The sequence below is a fragment of the Accipiter gentilis genome, chromosome 13 (assembly GCF_929443795.1).
Source record: "Accipiter gentilis chromosome 13, bAccGen1.1, whole genome shotgun sequence".
NCBI classification, from domain to species: Eukaryota; Metazoa; Chordata; class Aves; order Accipitriformes; family Accipitridae; genus Astur; species Astur gentilis.
The window spans coordinates 30,670,734-30,689,741 of record NC_064892.1 but is presented as its reverse complement, the minus strand read 5'-3'; positions in this window follow the sequence as shown (position 1 = coordinate 30,689,741).

Sequence of the window (19,008 nt, the reverse complement as noted above, 5' to 3'; positions counted from 1 at the left end):
GAGGCGGGCTTCTGGTCCCCCAGGCCAGATGTGTTCCCAGCTGTGCACCCCTTCCCAATGGGGCACAGCCCCCCTCATCCTTCTTCCTTCTCTCCACTGCCCCATCCCAGTTTCCAATGAAAAGACACCTTGAGCACGAGGGTCCCAGCAGATCTTTGTGCCTCTGCTCGCCAGCTTTTCTTCCACCCAGCCTCTAACCGTCACAAATACCATAAACTCTCCTTGGGCAGGTTCTGTCTTGTCCCTTTGCGCTGCTACTGCCTACAGGGGCGCAGATGTAATTTGGACCTAAAGAACAATAACCTCCCGTCTATCTCAAAAGTGTCTCCGCCCTCTCTTACGATAAGAGATCTAATCATCCCCTATAACCAGAGGAAGAAACCACCCGGCTGAGGATGGGGCTGACACCTGCACTGCCGATCCTCTCTGGCCCTCGCTCCAAGGACAGGACGAAGTGCCTGCTCCGGCGTGGGGAGGCTGTGCAGCCTGTAGAGCGATGTGCACGGCAGCCACGGGAATTCTGGGATGGCAGGACCTTGCTGCCAGCTCTCCTGGGTTTCATCTCCTCCTGAGGAGGCGATCTAGCAAAGCAGAGCAGGGATGCTAAGTGCTGCGTTATCATCTGTTGGGAAGAGCGATCTGTCAGGGCTAATGCAGTCCATGAGCCGAGCGTTCAGCAGTATCCTGTACGATTTATCAAGACCTACAGTACGAGCCCAGTCCTCCATCTGTTTCCTGAAAACAAGCTGGAGAGTCCTTGCTCTTAGCTGCTGTCCTGCTTCATAAACAAGTCTTGCGATTGTGAGGAGAGCTTTTGCAAAACTGGAGCAGCAATTAAGCCAGGGCATCTGATCTCACCTTGACTTGCTCTTTCACAATAGCCCTTTCTTACGATATTTGGCACCGGTAGAAGGGACTGTTTATTGAGAGCCACCAATGGCCTGGCTTGAAAGAGACGGCAGCTTCCGTCTTCGTTTCCTGAAGGCAGGGCCACCAAAAGGGAAAAGAAGGTTGATGGAATAACTGAAAATAAAGATGGGCTGAACTTTTACTGGGAAAGAACTGGGACTGCCCTTCTCACTTCTGCCCACCCTCAGCCCCACGGCAATGGAGCAGCTTGCTGCACAGCCCCAAAATCCAGAAAGGAGCGGTACTGAGCCCTGCTAGCATTCAGCAGAGCTGATCCTCTGCGTTACGTCTTAGAAACCAGCTGCGAGACTATTCTGTCTCTTCCACTTAGTTTCATATTCCCCGAAAACTCATGAGACCTGATTAAATAGACCCCTGGGATTCTCTCTCCAAAGGATATTTGATGAAGTGAAACACTTTTCTGATGGGAGACAGAAGCATAGCAAAGAACTGACGGGTCGTCGGACTCTCAGGACGTCTGATTCCATGTACCTATTTACATCAGTGTAGACAACTGTACTATCTCTTTACTATTAGTGCAGGCTTGAAGTTTAATTCTTGTCCAGGGATAGTAACGATAAGCCTGTTCTGAGGCTCATTGTGTCAATAGGAAATTTTCCAGTGATGTTAATGGACTTCGTCCCAGTGTTAGGAAAGGGTATTTAGTGGAAAGAGATCGTTCCGGTGTGCAGCTATCCATCCATCTCTTATCCACACAATTACGGTAATGATCATCCTTCGCAGATTCCAGCTCTGCCACTATTTGTTCTCGCCTTCTGAGACTTGATTTACGTTCCAGAGTTTAAGGCTTTCACCTGGCTGGCTTGCTTTCCTCTGGCTCTAGTTTTTTAAATACACTATTTAACTTATCCTGCAGCCTAGTTTGTCACAGGAGACAATCCTCTTTTGTTGAATTATTATATCAACCAGGCGCTCCTTCCAATATGCTGATGCTCGTCCAGAATCTGAATAGAGTGGGGCCAAGCTGAACGATTCCAGGAGTGAGTTCACCCTTACAGAGCAACTCCAGCTGAGAGATTAAATATTAGATGGACACCTACAGTTGGGAGATTAATGGCAGTGCTTCAAAATGGGTGGTCCTTTGGTCCATCCAGTTCCCACTAGTAATGTCGGAAAGTACGTCACCCACCAGCAGTATCTACCAGTGAGTATTTCTGTCACGCCACCCAGGGCATTCTAAAACAAAAAATATTGCCGGTGTTATCTCCTGTACACAGGGCTTGCACTTGCACGGGGAGCTTGAGGCTGCGTGTAAGCTATTGCTAATCCTTCGATAGCTCCTGGTCGCATCTGTGCTGCTGCCGTATTTCCACCTCAGCGTCGTGACAAAAAGCTCGTTGGTGTTATAGAGAATAATTCCCCCAGTTCCTGAAGCCCTGCAAACTCAGGTGAAAAACCTTTGATTGACGAGATGTTCTGAAACTCCCTGGTAATTCTGCTGTCAGCTTCTGAGCCAGCTCCCTTCTGTACGATTGAGCAAGCCTGGCAAACGCATCTTGACGAGTGAGCATGAAGATGGGGCGAGGAGTGTGCTCTTTCTGGGCTTCCTCACCCTGTGAAGGGGAGGACAATGCAGAGAAGGGTGATTTTGAGAAGCAGTTGTGCCTTTGGAAGGGTGGGAAGTCCTCCCAGCAGGACTAAGTTGGTCTGGGTGACTACCCAGGGTAGGAGTACTGAAGAGAGCAGCATTTATGTTACATCGCTTGTGTTTTGCTCAGCCAGCTGTACAGGCACGGTGGAGGATGGACAGAGAGCTATGTCTGTTCTCAGTTGCCATCAGTTGGTGGTACGTTGGATGGATTGATTGGATGGTGTTTGCTGGACTTTTTGTTTTACAAAAATGGATGCAGTTTTGGTATATAAGTACATGACTAAGGATGGTGGCATCTTTGCTTGTTCTTTATTGCATTTGGAGTGCTTCCTCCATAGATATACCACCACATCTGTCACAGGGTATCAGAGGCAGCATCAAGCTATCGGTCCTACTTCCAAGAGAAGAGGAGCCAACCCTTATCATTCTAACTGACACTTTATCTTGGAAAATAAGCATAGAAATGTCCACAGGGAGAGTAGGAAGAGATATGCAATTGTATATTTGGATTTCATATACACACACAAAATTATTTTACTTGACTTAGATATATAAACATATGTGTCAGGACATACCTGAATCGCTTATAAACTCTTGCATATATACACATCCATTTTCACTCATACAGATGCATATGTGTATGCATGTGGGTACTTACACACATACACAATCTCCCAATGAGTTGTACGGTTCTGTCCCAATCCATTACAAGACAGAGGCAGTGTTTCTAACCTTAAACAGTTGCAGATAAATAGCGTACCCTGTTGCGGAACTAATTGTTTCTAATAGTTTTATTTAAGCTGTGGGATGGCTGTATTTTAAGACAGCACTGAAAGAAATTAAACATTTACACTTTTTTTTTTTTTAAGCCTGTTTTTTTTCCTTGCTCTTTTTTAATTTCAGGGCTTCAGAATATGTTCACCGCCTCCTGGGCTCCTTTTGTGGTATGTCAGTTCTGCAATTTGTCTAGGTTACAAATTGGTTTGCTTTGCAGGTTTGTAGCTTGAACCAGAACTGCTAGTGGGAAACTCAAATGAATAAAATGAAAGAGACCCTCCAGGCACCACATGAATTTATAGCACAGATTGCCAGTGCCACCTAGAAAACAGAATGAGATCAAACACTAATCCATCTATGTCTGCAGGATGCTATGAAATCCAGCACGGCCAAAAATGGACACATCAGCCTTTTTTAAAGATGAGTTACATTTCTCATACATCAACAGAACAGAAGGATACAGACTGGCTCTCTCGAGGCATTATGACACTTGTATATATGCTTGCATATATTTACTGCATATATGTATTTCTGTAGTTAAGTTACTATAGGCGTGTTTTTTCTTAATGCAAAATTGCTTTAAAATGCTCTCAGACTACATTTAATAACACGTATTCCTGTACAGCGCAATTCTGTGTGTAAGAGCCATTGCTGACCTTCCCTGGCAAACCACGATGCAATGTGTTGAAAGCTGTACACGTTTCTATGATCCCAGTCAGTAGATTTATGATTTAATAAACAACTCAGGAAAAAAATTGGCTAAAACCGCCCCCCCAGCCCTGCCAATCTGCCGAGAGCATCTAATTGCTCCAGAGCTCAATAAGAAGTCACAGTTTAATAAACTCCACCTGGTGTTGCCTCACCAATGCCGCTTTGTAGAACTCTATTGCCCAGGATGTCTGAGGTTGATTTTATTGTTCTGAGTCTTTTGAATATGCTCAAGCTAAAATAAGGGATTGCAAATTCTAATTTGCGGTGACCCTGTTTTGTGAAAGGGCCTTGGGATGAGCAAAAATAGAAATGAGGCTCATGGTCCTGTCTTTTAAACCATTTAGTGTCACTACAGTGTATGGTCTCAATTCTGCAAAGCTCCTTTACCTATATATTTAAACACCTGTTTAAGACCATTTGTTTTACCCAAATGTAACCATGTATTTAAATCTATACCTACACATAAGAGCTTGGCTCAATGAAGTCGTAAAGCAAAATGTGATAACTGAGTATTCATAGCAAGTCAGAATGAAGCTGTAACACAGTTCTAAACAATATGCAAACTGTGACATATTACAGCTAATGTCACAGGAGGAAGGGAACATTTCTGGCACAGGGAAAAGATTGACACTGACAGCTAATGGGGGAAAAATACAAAACTCCTAAATCACACCAATAGCACACATAAAAATTGAAGCTGTCACCGTGCTAAGAGCTCTAGAAAAGAAAATACAAAACTCTCCGCCTGTCTAGACAACATCAGAAAATGAGGCAAAAGTGTGAAACCAAAGAGGAGTGTAAATTCATTCCAACTGCTCCCAGATGCCTCAAGCAGGGAAGAGAAGGAGATTAAATCAGTTGTATTAAAAGAGAGAGAATCCAATGCACCCAAAGCGGAGCAGGACAAAAGTAAATCGAAGCCCACATTAGCGGTACTGAAAAATGGACAGTCTTTTCTAAAGGAGAACTTGATCTGAGTACAAGTAAAATGAGTTCTCTGTTAGATTTTATTTAAGAGAAGAAGGAAAATACCTCATGGATAGATCACAGGAACAAAGAGCCTGATTTAATTTTAACAAACTACAGCGAATGTTGCAGATGGAAGAGTGACAGGGAGGTCTAAGTGGCTAAAAGGTTAGTGTAGATTTCAGAAAAAGCAGCCTTTTCAGCCGTTTCATTACACCTAACACAGTGCCTGTGCCTTGTCGAGCCATTTGTTTTCTCCTCTTTGTGAGTTTCATACTTATACTAGTTCGATATTAAGTTTTGCACATACAGGTGCTACAGGATCTTAAAAGGTAAAACTAGGAGAAATGTGACAGAAGTCATCATTTGCTTCTTCAGCCAAAAATGTCCCAAATAAGTGCTGGATGTCCTATTGTTTCAGATGTTTACTACACCGGACACAGAGTAGACAGCTGTGTACGAGCTTGCCCTGGCAAAGGAGTGGAGTGGGTAACCTCATCTACCCTTTCATTCTCGGAGCTTTGATGATTCATATTTTGCAAGAGCAGCTTTGCTTATAAATAAGAGCAGGTTCAGCAAGTGAAACCAGTTAGCCTTTAAACAGAAACGAAACGCATGCCTCCTAACAAAAGGCAGAGCTTGAAGTCAAAGAGCAAACCCCTCTTGCTGTGAAATGCTTTCCAGAGTTTAATTTCAGATGTAGGACCAGTAGCACTCACAGCAGGAAGGCAGAATGAGTCATGTGGGGATGTCGGGAATTGGGATGAGAAAGCATTGCAAAAGTACTCATAACATAAATTGCTTATCATCCTGTCCTTTGTTCTTCAAACAGAGATGACTTTGGCACTGTATCCTGTTCCGAGGAAAGAGAAAAACCAGGAGGGTGCTAGACCGAAGGCTAATCCCGCCAGCGCTCTTACCATCCTGAACGGCAGCAAAATTGTTCCTCATTCAATGCTGTAATGCAAGATAAAGGAGAGAAAACAATATTTTTAGAAAGTGAGACTGCTTCTTTTTTGCCCTGTTTCAGTGTGGACTGATTTATTCCAGAGATGATGAGCAAGGAAAAAACATCACTCAGGTTGGACAGAATTCCCACCTCATTTCAGAGTCCTTTGCACTATTCTATATGAGAAAGTGCAAGGCAAAAGATCTTCACGTAACTTGGCAATGACAGAAATTAAAAAAAAAACAACCCTCCATCCAGTTTATCTCCAGTTTGGTCCTGCCTTATCATTCCCATCACTGCCAGTTCAGCTGAGAGAAAAGGAGCCACTGAGGAAGAAGGGGTTTTGCCCAGCTCCATCTCAGGGCAAGAGCACACAACCTCAAACCAGCTTACACTGGTTGCCATTTCACAGGGTCTTTTATTCCTGAAAACTACTTGCCCAGGTGAGTCCCCTTCACCTAGCTTGTGGAGAAAAAAACCCTGAAGTTCTTCCCACCACATTTCTCTGGATTGGGTGGTTGAAATGGTGTCTTCGGGCAATGGCAGAATAGTCACAGTTAGGGAATAGGTACAAGGATCAATTCTAGCTGCTTATATTTTTGGTGTTCCTAAGGATTGATGTTGTCGTATCCTCTTTTTTCCCCCACTTTTTTTTTTTTTTTCTATTTGTGGATAGAAGAGAATACAGACATAGATATGTTTCCTAAAAAGCGCCTGTTTTAAACAAGGCACCAGGCACCAAATGCTGATTCACAAATCACAGAGTCCAACATTCCTCTCCTGTGCTATCTCGGCACAGATCCTGATACACACATAGTATCAGATTAACTTATTCAGGGAAAGGGAAAGTGATTTTCTTACTGATGTGGTAGGTAATTCATCTTGTGAATCAATGAAATCAGGGCAAAGACAATCTATGCTAGCACAGTTTATCCTCCTGCTTTGGTAATGTGCATTCCTCGTCTGTTTTTGCTGCTTCCCATGAAGCCATTACTTCGGACTGAGATCTTCCCTGATTCAGAGCAAAGAGTATCCTGCCAAGCTTTGGGAAACACGGCGATGTCTCATCGTGGTGGAGGTCAGTCAGTTCACTTTGTATACACGAGGGCAGCCCCGCGTTTTGTTCCTCTGGCAGAGAGCAGAGTCGACCGTGGGAGCAGTGCAAAAGCCCAAGGGGTCCTTTCCTCGCCTCCCCGACCCCGTGGCAGTCGTTCATCCCAGGACAAAGCTGGGGAGAAATGTTTCCCCCATGATCCAGTGACATTTAACGCCAGCCTGTGCTGGGATGAGTGGCCAGACTCCATGGGGACCTGAGGACAGAGGCCGACAGCAAGCACACCGCAAAGGGGTTGACATAGACATCGTCCTGGCTCTAAAATGTACGAACGAGCAAGACTTTTGTGACGTTTGGGCTTTTTCATTCAGTTTGGGTCTCTCCCAAATGGGTGCCACGCACTTGTTTTCCTTGGTGCCGTCTCCGCTGTGGCACGGGAACGGCATTTCCCTTCCTTTTTACCTGCTCACAGCAAGTTTCTGAGGAACTGAGTAAAACAAATGTCCGCCGGTGGGTTGGTTTGGGGCTAGGCGAGTTTTCTGCTTGGGAAATGTGTCTGTCATGTTGGGGGATCTTCTGCTTTCACAGGAGGTCAGAGAGAGGCAAGAACGGGTCCCTGGTACGGCGCTCCATGACAAAACGGGGAATCTGGAGATGGAGGAGTAATGGGGTATGGATTTCTAATTCAGAGCAGATTAAAAAAAGAGTACTGGAAAATGGATCTGTATTTATAGAAGTACCCTGTAACACAAGGATCGTAGCACTTTGTTGAGCACTGGGACACATAGGAACATCCATATCCTCGAGTAAGGTTTGGTTATCGTGCTTTTAGTGTGGGATTTGACTTATTCTGGCATACATATGTGAGCCAGTCAGACTAAGCTCCCTTTATAGTCAATGGAAGGAAAGGGGCACTTCCAATACATCGTTCACCTGATCTATTGTAGAAGATTTCTGCAGGCTGAGACAAATTAAACTTTTAGTGTCTTTCACCTGCGGTGATTGTTCTCTAATCCTCACAACGTAAAACATTTCATAGACCCACAGTGAGTCGCCAATAAATGCAATCTCCTAGAAAGTATCCCAGTGAAGATAAGATAATTTTTACTTTATTAGACAGCTTCTTTTGCTAAGCAACACTTTTTAGATAATCCCTTGAACATCACCTATCCTGCACCACAAATCAGCACTGAAGGAGCCTGATGGCAGGGTTATGTGTCTATAAATGAGATCCACGCTTGGATATCCTACCCAAATCCCTATCTGCATCGCTATCACTGCCCAGAAGCACTGCCAGGCCAGTGAACTTTGCCTACCAAAGTGGCTGAAAGTGCTCGTCCAACCAACCCACCACCTCCTCCCATCCCAAAGCCTGACTTGTCACATATCTGAATTTCAGAAAGCTGAGATGGCATCGCAGCCATCGCCTTCTGCTGGCACACTGGGTCACAGGATGGTGAGAAGCTCCAGGCGCTCTTGGTGGATCACATGCACCCTAAGAGGTCTCCTTTGAAGAAGATGTAATTGGGACAACAGCACAGCGCCTAGGGGAACCTTCCTTACCTATCCCAGCTGTCTGCAGATCCGAGGATCCCCTGACCAGCTATACCTGCACAGCACATCGTGGGGTGGGAGGTATATTCTTGCATTGTATATGCAAGGTATATTTACTCTGCATTGCAAATGAATTAAGCAAAGGTGGATAGGGAGGGAGCCAGGGGGGGAAATTCGTGCTAAAACACACACGACCTGGCAGGTCTGAGGACTGCAGCTGATGGTTTCAGGGAGGAGTCGTGTTTAACATATCCGAGCTGGAAGGACAGGTTAGTCATGCGTATGGCCTAAAGCAAGGAAGAAGCAGAGATGAAAGATGGGGAATCCCAAAGAGATGCAGGTACACACACCCCAATAAAGAAAACCCCAAACTTCACTTTGGGAAGGGCAGCTTGCTCTTTTGTAAGAAGTACACAAACAACTGAACATCCACGAATGGCATATTTACCTTTTCCCCCCGAATTAACAGTGCACACATGTTTTTATCTCCTGCTTAACCAGGGGAGTGGCTGCTCACATCTGATATAGCCTGATGCAGAGGTGAGCATGACCGTGGCAAACAGCCTTCCCTCTGTTATCCTCAATGCTTTTGTACTTGTGCGCGTGTGTCGGGGGCACATCCCACAGATTTTTGTCCTGCGAGGTTGGGGGTGCTGGCTCACAAACTGAGCAGATGACAGATGGCCCATAAGGCACGTAACTGATCTGCTGAATGAGGTTAAAGTGTAAATATTATTAATTTTGATATTGGATGAGTCACAGATCCATGGAAACCTTGAAGGCTACTGGTGATCTGCTGGTCCAAACAACTGGAAAGCACTCCTGTAGGAGTCCTCTCCAGGCAATCGTGGGAGAAGTTGTCTGTCCTTTGTGGGAGAGAGCAAACAGGGCTATCATCACCCAAGGGATCTGACAAGGAGGTGAGTTCAACTAAGTCTAAGCAGAGCTCTGGCTCTAACCCACTTCGAGTCATGTGAATTAATCTTAACTTCCACTAGGGATGGACAAGAAAGTGGATGGGGCACGCTGTCACCTGTGGTGCTTTTCTGGATCCTTTCTCTTACCCAGCACTGCACACAAGACTGAGATCATGAAATTGCTGACTCTGCCTTGGAGTAACCACCTGACGCAGGGTAGTAAATACTAGGCAGCTCATGCACAATAATATGTCATTTATTTGTCAGCCTATATTGCTATATAGTAGCAAAATTTTGTCTCCTACCTGCTAGGTAGACAGACAAGCCAAGAAGAGATTGAGAGTTTGGGCTGGCTCTGTAGGGAAGACCTGTCCTACTCATGGAAAAACACTATCCCAATCAGAGACCGTCAGGAAAACCAACAACAGGCTCCCTGAATTTCTGTATGAAGCAATCACAGTTACACAACTCATAATTGAGTTTACTGCACTTAACTCTGTTCTTTATTACAGTGTTGACTAATGGAGTCTTACTTTGGAATAAAACCCCGCTTCTGGTAACATTAGGGTGTTAACATAATTATTCATTGTCTGTGTGTTGTGCTTGTGCCAATGCTAAAGAGCAGATGTTAATAGTGAAATCTGGAGAGTTTATTATAAGCAAAAATAATTAGCTTCCTGTTCTGTAGGAACAAGTCTGTTGTCCACCAGACTAATTAGAACATCAGTCAGTCTTGTGTCATGTTGTAACCAGATCTCTGAAATGTTAGTTTTTAAGGTTCGAAGGCCTGACAATGAGGCAACTCATCTGGATATCATATGAAAAGCCTGACTGCTTTCATTTATCTCTGTACCACCTTATTCACTGAAGTGTCATTATACTGCGAAGATGCTGCTATAATTATTTTTGTCCTTGTTACTGTTATACACTGTAATTATAACAACATTTTATTTTTATTTCTGTAGGGTCTACAAGCTCCTGTGTGCACAGACAGGAAAAAAAAAATAAAAAAATTCTAAAATCCAGAGAAACTTGAAGCTGAGGGCAAAAGCAACAAAAGCAGATAGAGTCCACTTTAGAAAAGATACGAATCAATTGTAGAGACATCAAGGAGAACAAAAAGAATGAACAAACATCAGAGAAGGGACGCGGTAACTGTTCTCAAGCACATGAAAGATTGCTGCAAATAACAAAGGAATTAATCTTCCTTCCAGCATTTGTGTTAGATAGGACAAGATTTAACCTGCAGCGATGAAGATTTCATTGAAACACGAGGGCAAAAAACTTCCTAATTGCAAGGACAGTGAAGCAGTGGATCAGACTTTCTAGGAAGACTGCAGATAACGTTTTCTCTGAGCAAGTTAGACATCTGGATGCTGCCGTGGGACAAGATTAGATGACCCCTGAAGGTTCCTTCTGCTTCGTGGCTGTACGGGATAGCTGGGCAGGCTGTCAAGGCAGTGAGATGGACATATCGTGAGATGATGGGCGAGGGTCAGAAGAACAGCCGAGTTGTCTAGGGTCACTGGGCCAGGAGCTGGCAGGAGGATCTAGTCACGACGTGTCAGCAGAGCTTAGGTGACAGCAAAGGCCCACAGGAGCGACTACAGGACCCGGCATTTGGGGCTTGGGAGGGGCTCTAAAATGCAGTTTCAAAGAGTCTATGTTGTAAAAGAATGTAGGTCCACAGGCTATGTTTGAAAAGCTGGCCTTTATCTGACTACAGTGCCATGCAAACAGCGGAGATGGGTCCCCATCCAGTTTCTTCAGTACCGGGCTGTTGAGAGCCAATCACCCTCATACAAAGCTTTATCTGGATAATGGTGTTTTATTTTTCTAAGCAGCTCCCTGCTCACACAGGAATTTTTATAGCTGTCAAGTGAAAACTCAGCCTAAAATACCCAGGGTAGGCTCTGTCCCTGCAAAACACGATAGACAAAGTATGGAGGAGGGGGGGTGAGGCCAGGCACCCAGATATTTTGACGTGTAGTCGGCTCTCCAGAGAGCTGCCAGCTGAAACATCCCCAAATCTTTCGCTACATCTGCTCAAACAGGGAGCCCAAAAGAGCAGGGATCAGTTCATCCGAATGTCTCCTCAGGTCTGTGTTGTGCAATGCCGGTTTCTGTTCCTCTTCTCCCAATAAGAAGCTGCGACTGCTGCTTCAGGGATTCTACAAAGGGTGCAGTTTATGTAATATCCATTTAGAAATGACAAAGCTTTCTTTTCTGGGCCTTTCATGTAGTAGTCCACCCACATGCAGGCGGTGCACACAAATGACGTATCACCCGGGGGCTGAGACTTGCTGCAGAAATTGATAGTAAGCCGTTGTTATTCTAATTATGTGGCTGTCTTCCTTAATTAAAGCTATGCCACAGGTCATTTACCCTGGTGCAGAGTCCACGAACATTAATCCTGGCAGTATTTTGGAATCAGAGAGTTCTCATTAGCATAGGATTGGCTGTGAGGGAAGTATAATCATCTGAAACCCTTTACAAAGGAATGTAAATTAGCATCCATGCCTCCCGTGTACTATTGACATAGTGAATTATTTTACTGGCTAGAAATGAAAATTAGCACGGAGCAATGACATTTCATATTTGCAGCTCAGGCTGTACTCTGTTTGCAGTAGGGATTTGTGTGTGTGCCTCTATCCACAGCCAGAAACTCCAATTATCATCTCTGATGGCTCACCAGCTCTTGAAACTCATGCTCCTCCCCATGCAAAGCACTGCAATCTGTTTACACTGAAGTAATGACTGAGAATAAAAAATAGACTTTATATTGCCTTATTAATCTTGATGTGCTTCACTCAGAAGCACAGAGCCCCATATTAGGAGTGGATTTAGGTTTGGGAGTGGCTTCTGAACCCCCTTCTAATAACAGGAATAATTCTCCAACTTGCCTAATCGAGCAATGTTTGAACTTTATTTGGTCACAAACCGTGTATCAAGATAGATCTTTGGGTTTGCAAAGATTGAAACGGGCCTCAAGAAGAGAAAAAATAGCTGGTTTTTATCAAGTACCTCAGCACGGATTCCACACATCGTCAAGAACATCACCGACAGCTCATCAAAAAACATCCCTCCAAGGAGACAAGCTAACAGCGACTGCCCACGCTAGAGCTGAAGAAAGGGACACCACACGCAGGAACAGAAGCCAGATGTTCTGACCACTGGTCCCCTATTCCATCTATCCCATGCCATTGCTTTTGCATTGCGTGATTATAGCAGCATAGCAATAGTAGATGCAGTTTTACAATAGGAATTGTTCTTCTAAACAGTCGAGTTCTTCTTTACTTGGAATAATTACTTCCCTGGCATAGTTCCCATCCTGTTCAAAAGCCAAGCAATGGTCATGGCTAGTTGCCAACCATGGCCAACCGTACTGTGGCTATAATTTTGGAAATTCATTTTCAGAACAAAGACTTCTGCTCCTGATAGTAAAATACAGTCAGGACATTGAGCTATGATATAATATAATATTTTGCTGGCATGTATCAAAAAGCTGTATTATTCCACACAGATATAGTCAGTAGTTCCTCTTAAAGTGGAAAAAGTCAGGGAGTGGTAGGATAAGTCCTGTTTTCATCAGAGTTAAAGAGGCTGGTTCTAAGGTGTGACCTTTCTGGCAGTATTTACTGGAGGAAGGGGAAAAAAAAAAAAAAAAGAACAACAACTAAAGAATAGGAAATTGTACATTAAAAATGAGCAAAAATGGCTATTGATCTTAAGGGCTGCATTTAGACTAGGATAAAGCAGTCTGCAGTAATGCAATTTCATTTCTATTTAATTTATATTATGATATTGATAGGATTACCAGAAGCACAGTATCCAAGTAGTTCACAACACGGAGGTGTTATTACCAACATCGTAATTTCACAGATGAAGAAATGAAAGTCCAAATTCTCAAAGCCATTAAAGTACATGGATAAGGTATCTTGACAAAGTGACTCGCACTACGGTGGGTCAGGAAATCAAATTCAGGTTTCTCACTCCCTCAGCAGCACTCAGATAACTGGTCCAAGATTTGCTTTCAGTGGGATGGTTTTGCTTTTGTTACAATATAAAATAATTTTAACCAAGACCATATGGTGTTACTGAGTCCTATCATGTATGGATTTAAGAACTGTTCCATCTCACTTCCACTCTGAGGTAAGTAACATGTATTCTTTTGAACATTCAAAGTGATCTCATGTGTGTGTGTTTGCTAACAACTCACAACTAATTTCTTTTCCCAGGTATATCTCTGCTTTAGCAGCCGTTTGCTCCTGGTCTCCAGTCATCATCACAAGGTAATTCAAAACCAGCATATCGGCATCAGAATTATTTGATCTTCAGGGTGAGAGGACAATGAAGTTTGTGGACACTTCCACAGAGCACCTGAATGACATGATAGAAGGCCTGGAGCTGACAACGGGGCTCCTTACTCAGCCAGGAGTTGAATATATTTTGCATCCCATGGTTCTAAGGTATTTAATCTGTTTTCTCTTTTTTTGCTGGGAAAAAAAAAAAAAAAAGTTGAGACATCAGTTAACAAAAAAAATGAAGACTGGGCCATAGAGTAGTTTTGGGAGGCAAAAATTCAAGCACTCCCCACTGCTGTCTATAATTGAACTTCCACTCCTGATTAGACATCAAAAAAAAACTTGTAAGCCATAAAGTTTTATCCAAACAATGTGAAAGCAAAGGAAGGAATCCCATTGATTTTAATGGTCTGTTAATATGACTGTGGGGTGGGTAGACAGCAGTTGCTGGTTTTAGTCTATGGAGAACACATGCGGCAAAGTTGTGGCGGCAGGACCTTTGGCAAAGGGGAGCACCTAAATCAATCAGACATGCACAAGTCCATAGGACAAGATGTGATTCATCGGATAGGGCTGAGAGTTGGCCAATGTCACTGCAAGTCCATCTGCTATAATCTTTGAGAGGTCATGGTAATCAGGGGAGGCTCCTGATGATTGGAAAAAAGGCACATGTCGCACGTGTTCTTGAAGAAAGTCAAGAAGGAGGATCCAGGGAGTTACAAGCCAGTAGGTCTCACCTTTCAGTCCCTGGAAAGATTATGGAGAACATTTCCAGGCACAAAAAGGACGAGAGGGTGATTTGGAACAGCCAGCATGGCTTTACCAAGGGCAGATCATGCCTCACCCACCTGGTTTTCCTCTACGATGAGATGATTGGCTCAGGGGACAGTGGGAGAACAGCAGATGTTGACTTTTGGAGGACTTTTGACACAGTCTCCCATAGTGTCCTTACAGTCAGATATTGACTGCAGAGTAGGCTGAGAAAAGGCTGAGATCTGCTGAGTGGAAATGACTGTTACAGTTGACTATAACTATCTAAGGGGAAGGTATAAAGAAGACTTTCTTCCCAGAGCTGCACAAAACCAGGAAAAAGACGTGCTGCAACATGTTGCACTCTGACTGTATGTCAGGAAAACAAAATCATTCTGAGGGTGTTAAAATATCGGCATAGGTGTCCCAGAGAAGCTGTGGTATCGCCACCTTTGGAGATACTCAGAACGTGACTGGACACAGCTCTGAGCAACCTGGTGTAGCTGGTGCTGCTTTGAGCAGTGGGTTGGACTAGACGACCCGGTGAGGTCGCTTTCAACCTAAATTATCCCATGATTGTGCAATTCCAGGTGAGCCCAATGACTTGCATTGGACTTTTGAGAAGATAGCAAGTCCTAACCTGAAAATTTAAGAAGACGGAAAATCCATTTCTACTATTACTGCTGGGTTTCAGTCACGGTATTCGAAGCGAGCTCTTCCTCCCCTCTCAAATTGCCTTCTCAGTTGTGATATGTGAAAGAAACGAGGAGTGTACAGAAATCAGAGATAAACGATTTTTACTTTATTTACATAAAACCCCTGCCAAAAAGCAGATGTTCATTTTAGTGTCCTTTATTAGACATGCTGTCTATGCTCTCGTTAATTTGTGTCGCTTGTCATTACCTCCTGGGAGGGTCCTCAGGACACATCCACCTTTTTACGAACTGTTGGCACAGCCCCTGATATAACCTCAAACGGGCCCTCCAGTCATGGGAGAAACACAAATGCAAAGAAATCCTAAAAAACCACAGTACGCACAAAGGGCTTTTCCTCTCCTACGTAATTTGGGACAGACAGCTAGGTCATTCCCTCACCCTCTGTTTTCAGCTGGGAGGAAGCCCTTGAGATGCAGGACACAAGGGCAGAAGGGACAAATAAAAGTCATTACCAGCAAGCTGCTTGGATGTGGGAGGTGAGTCCACACCTTCCCTGTGGAAAGCTGGAGCACGAGGAGGGCAGGGAGCCTTGGGGTGAATACAGCTGCCTGTCGCTCCCCAAATCTTGCACATGGAACCCTGTGCAAGTGAAGCTTTTGCAGCCAGTTGCTGTTTTCAAACCAGCGCCACGGCATGCAAGAGCTTCGGTGCTTGTTTTCATATTGCTCAGAGCACACACAGGGGAAAAAAAGGCAGCTGTTTCCCTAAATGAAGTGTTGTGGGGCTGCCTCTGTGTTGTTAATCCGATCTTTTTGACCTTTCTTCCCCTGGTTTCATCCTCCACCCAGCAAGGCAGGGCAGGAGAAGGCACGGTGCTGTTTCAGAGACAGCGCGATGCATCACAGGGAGGATGTCCCCACTGGGACGTCAAGCCTAAGGCTGGTCAAGAGTTAGACGAGGCTTCATTTGCCTTTTCTGACAGTGAGGAACAAGGAGCACAGCTGCTGGGTCTGCTTCTGCCACAGAAAGGGGAGCGTAGAGGGTGGTTGCTCCTGGGAACTCCACGGAGCAGGAGCAGGGAGAGGTCGCCTCTCCTTCCAGTTGCAAACTGGAACAACCCTCATCATCCCAGCCTTGGCTTTGGCCGCAATGGGCCACCTGGCTCCGCAGCCTTGGCAAAGCAGTGATGGGTTATTTTGCAGATCTGGCCATCAACTCCCTTCAGCAGCCGCCTGGTTTGCCTGTACCCTACAACGACTGCAGAAGAAAATGCCCAGGACCGAGGGGGAAAGCGTCCAAACCCGAGGTGACACAGCTCGTTTCGGCTTGGCAGGACAACTGTCAGGGAGCAGCCTGTCTGGATTCAAAGGCAGTGAAAGAATGGGACTAGCAAAAGGACTCTCTGCTGCCTGTATTTCCTTAGAAAAGCCTTGTTTGTTATGCCACCGGTCTTTGAGGGAAGAAGGGCAGAGCTACAAGAATTTGACCTTAGTCTGGAGAGGAGAGGGAAAGCAGGCCACAGTTTATTTGGTTGGTTTGTTTATTTTCTTAAAACACATAAGACAGAGAAAACTACTTACATTATTATACATCAGGGGTGTGCAGCCACGGACCCCCATATGCGCCTGTGGGGTGTCCATCCCGCTCATGACTGCCGGGGTCAGCCTGACCCAGTCCACCTTTAACTTGCTGAACCAGAGAGCAAAAAACAATTAAAACATTGCAGTTGGTCTTCATGCAAGGTGCCTATGGATTTTGTAGGGCTACTGACTTCAGTGGGATTTTGGTACCCTATATAACTTTGGGAAGCTGGGCTTGAGGGTGTCCCCAGATGCTGTAGCTCCGAGTCGCTCCTCCAAGCACTGTGTCTGACTTAAAGCTATTGATTACAGCGGGGCGTGTCATATATCAAGTCATCCGGCAACAAAAAAATACACATTCTTCAGGCTTCTTCTAGCTCTGGCTGTCAACCACAAAACTATCTTCTTCAAATGTATGTAAAACAAAACTGTTTTGTTCCCGAAGAACTGGCAAACCTTCCTCCCTCTTGCTTGAAGCACTTAGAGTCCTTTGTTTAAAAATGCACCGGCGGTGAGCTAGGCTGCAGGAGCAAGCCTGCCCTCCAAAATGGCAAAACATCATGCCCGACTGAATTCTTCAAAACACACACAGAAATTGCAGTACAGGGCTGGGAAAGGTGGAGGAGGGCAGTGGTTCCGCCAGGCAAAGCAGACAGTGTAGCCACATGGAAACGGTTAAATCTGGGAGACTCCCAATTCCTGAAGCTGGACTCGCACATCAGGACCAGGCTGAGACGGATGTCGTTCCCATCACCTCCGTCTTCGCTGGAAAGGAGATGTGGTGTCCCTTGTCTGCACGTTGTGGGGGCCAGGACACCAGCATGTCATCCTACATAGCCCCAAGGTGCCCCACGCCAGCCAAAGCAGTGCTCAAATCAGGAGTGGGAGGACTAGTGGGATGATGTGCGGTCAAAAAATGAAGGAACTGAACTCATGGAAAGTGCAGATCCTGTTTCTGTTTGACAGGATTTGAAATGTTTCTTTTTTTTACCAGTTTATTTTTATATCCTTCCTAAGACTTATTAAATTAGCTTAAAAACATAACTGCTAATCATCACATTCCCAGATTTCCAGGTTAAAAAAACAGTCATAATTTTTGGAAAGTGAAAATAGACATGATTTAGATATCGACCTGTGTAAAGCCATTGATTGCTAGAAATACTGTTCATAGCACGACAAACAGCAAACACCGAATTATTTTAAAGTTGAAAACTTTTGCCGCTAAGTTTCATATCTATATATATATATAAAAAGTGTTGCTGAGAACATTTTAATATTGAGTCATCGAAAACATCTGGAGGTAGAAATGTCATTTGAAAAACAAAAACAAGATGGGGGGGGGGGGGGGGGGGAAGACAAAAACCCCAACCACTTCCTAGCAAGTCCAAATGGTGTAAATGATGAAAAACTCCTTGGCGATTGGCACCGTGTTCGGACTCAACCCCGGATGGTTTAGTAGGGTTTTATCACATTTATCACAATGTCCCCCCCCTCCATGAACACCCGTGATGTAAACCCTCGCCTCTCCTAACCTGCTGCGCGGATCCCCTTGACTTTTGGCCCTGAGTTGAGGGGGGAAATGCTCTTTTTTTTCCCCCGGGTAGGTCCCTCAGGGAGGGATGTGGGGACCTGTGTGTGTCCCCCAAAGCTGTCCCCGGGGGTCCCCCGCGTCCCCGGGCGGACGGTGCCGCTCAGTGGCGCAGCGCCGGCACTGCAGGGGAGGGGGGGGGATGAAGTCAATCCTGGCAATCCTCCCTGGCTCTGGATAAAGGCAAAGGAGAAAGGTTGGGAGGTGAACTGGTGGGTATTAGCTCCCCGGAGGGGGGGGGTCAGCACGGCCGGGTTCAAAGGATGGACCTGAGCAGCGGCTCGCAAGGTGCCGAGGGCTGGGGGGGTGTTTGTTTCTTGCAAAAGGGGCTTAAGAACGACGGGGTCCAAGCTGAGACGGTAGCATCCCAAAATCCAGGCCTGAAAGGGCTCATTGGGGGACCCCGCGAATCAACCAGAAAATACCCTCCGGAGCAGTGAGGACCCCATGTTACAGTCGGCTAAGAACTGGGTGAAATGAAATGAAAATTCCTCTCTCTTTTTTTTTTTTTTTTTTTTTTTAATCTTGCTGGATGATACAAAGATTCAGAATGAGGATGTTTATAAGAAGACTTGTTTTGTAAACCGGGGACTAGCAGACCCTTACGTTGTGCTGCAGCCGGTATTTACGGAGGTATTTCAGTAAGAGCCCAAGAGGGGCCAGAGACAGGAGGATGCTGCT